This window comes from Erpetoichthys calabaricus, chromosome 4, assembly GCF_900747795.2.
Source record: "Erpetoichthys calabaricus chromosome 4, fErpCal1.3, whole genome shotgun sequence".
In the NCBI taxonomy this organism is placed as follows: Eukaryota; Metazoa; Chordata; class Cladistia; order Polypteriformes; family Polypteridae; genus Erpetoichthys; species Erpetoichthys calabaricus.
In genome coordinates, this window is record NC_041397.2 from 49,055,982 (window position 1) to 49,058,480 (window position 2,499).

Sequence of the window (2,499 nt, forward strand, 5' to 3'; positions counted from 1 at the left end):
CTTAAAAAATCTGGTTTGGTGTGCTGTTGCTCATGGACTACGGCCTACATGATGTAAAACTAGACCTTGAGGCACACTAGGATTTATGGTTCCCATCCCGTAATCCCATTGAATTGCAAAATTGCACCACCAGCACACCTGATTTTGCTAATCACAACCTCATTCATTTAAATCAGGTGTGCTGTTGATGGAATTTAACAAATACAAGGAATGTCTGGGAACTAAACTTTCTTTCTCTCTTATAATAAGTCTTGATCGCCGAAATTCACCAAAGTGGTTTTCACAGCAAATATGCCGTGTTTGCCCGTGTCCTTGTTTGCTGGATATTTTTCCTGGACATTTGCCTTGGGCTAGCTTAGACAAACATGTATTTCTCAGTGCCCCATAATGCATTGCAAGGCCAGTGTGACATCACAGAGCTGTAACAGCCATTCACAGAACTTTCTCGCAGGCATTGGACTTGTCTCTGCTCACAGTTAACAGAAGCAGTTTTGTTCTCACTTACTGCAATATGAGTGCAGTAAAATTGATCCATTTAAGTTAGGAGAACTGGACACGGCCACAAAACTGCCTTTTTAGAAGAGAAAAAGAGGAAGGCCTAAGAGGAGGTTTATGGATGTGGTGAGAGAGGACATGCAGGTGATGGGTGTAACAGAACAAGATGCAGAAGACAGAAAGATATGGAAGATGATCTGCTGTGGCAACCCCTAACGGGAGCAGCCGAAAGAAGTAGTTTGGCAAAACATGTTTTATGTATGTATATCCACATCATTTGAAAACTGGATGTAGCGTGCCGCTGGTCAGTTAATGGCTTCCAGCATAATGATGGAGTGAAGTTTGGCTGAGATATAGCCAGTATAAACTGACAAGAAGCCAAAAAGGTTTTTCACCACAAACACGTAGCACTGGCCTTCTTAAAAGGTAACTAAAATACACTCCGTTCAATGCACATTATAAAAACGGCTTGTTGACACAAATTATTATGCGTGTGAGCCATCATTTACCTGATGTAGCTGCATTTCCCTGATTCATCAAGGGTGTTATTTCCCCAATTTCTCCCATGTGGGTCAGAATTGTCGTAAATAAACACACGTTCCCCATCGAGTCTACTTTTATAAATCTTGATTTTACATGATAAGTTGCATATACACATTGAGCTTCTTTGAGCATATGCAAGCTTTATAAATGAGGCCCCAGGTGCAGACAATGTTTGTCCAGCAGGTGTCACTTCTTCTTCCTCCACTGCTTTGGTCACACCTTTTGGTTGCAGGTGGTACTGAAGTTTTCTCTCGAGTTTCACATACTGTCGTCCTCTTTTGCTGGTATAGAATTTACGTCTACTGGGTAGACCATGACCAGTCGATTCCCATCTTTAACAAGGCAAATGCATTGCTTTATGCACAGTCTCACTCACTCATGCACCTTGCTTTACTCTGGACAGGTTTGGACTCCTGGAACCCTTTATTTAAAACTCTTCCAATCCAGCATGAGATTGCCCTGTGGAGCAAAGTTATGGCCACGCCAAGAGTACAGAGCTTATGGAGATCACAGATCTGGTGCTCGCAATGGGTTGTAAAGGAAGGAATAGATGTTTTGTCATTTGTTTCTTGTGTGCACAATATGCCAAACCTTTTGGTTGACTATTGGTGCAAAGTTTAGACCATCAAGGTTGCCAATCATTGAGTTATGGCTCTTTGCTCACTGACCAAGTGTTTCAGTGATGCATTATGGAGACATCTCTGGGTCTCACTTTGATTGTGATTCCACTAAGGCCCTCTGGAGAAAGAACAGACACTTGTGCTGAAGTTAAATGTCAATGAATGAAGGTCTGGCAACTGCTTCTCAAGTAGAAGACTTGTATGCCAAAGCAAAACAAATGGATAGTGCCCATCTGCCCCACAAGCGGCATGGGGAGAATTTTCTGACCACATCATATACAAGTCAGGGGCACCAACCCTGGCCACTCAGACTGGGCCAATTTAAAAATCAGTAAATCGCATTGGCTCCAGCAGACCCCCGTGACCCTGTGTTCGGATTCAGCGGGTTAGAAAATGGATGGATGGATGGATGGAGAAAAACCTAGTGAGACCTGGGGAATTACATGCACACTCTGCACAGGAAGTGACTGGGCATGGGTTCTGAGCTCCGATTCTAGAAGGCGGCAGCATTAAGCACAAAGCCACCATGATTCTCTGTTAAAAATGGAAAGCTGGAAATGAACAAACAGGTGCCTGCAATTAACTTATTTACTGCCTGAAGTGTTACACCAACAGGGAGCTGGAATAATTCATTCTTGAATAATTAACTCAATTATTTTGAAGATTAGCAATAAACCAGGACATGCTATCAAAAATACCACACTACATAAAACTGCCTCTTCACAGCAATGTGCCACTCATCTTGAAATATGAATTTGAATTCAACCTTGAAATGCAAAAGGCCGCATGACAAGCAGCCCTCAGGTGAATGCGTTCTACACCAAAATAAAAGATTCAAATG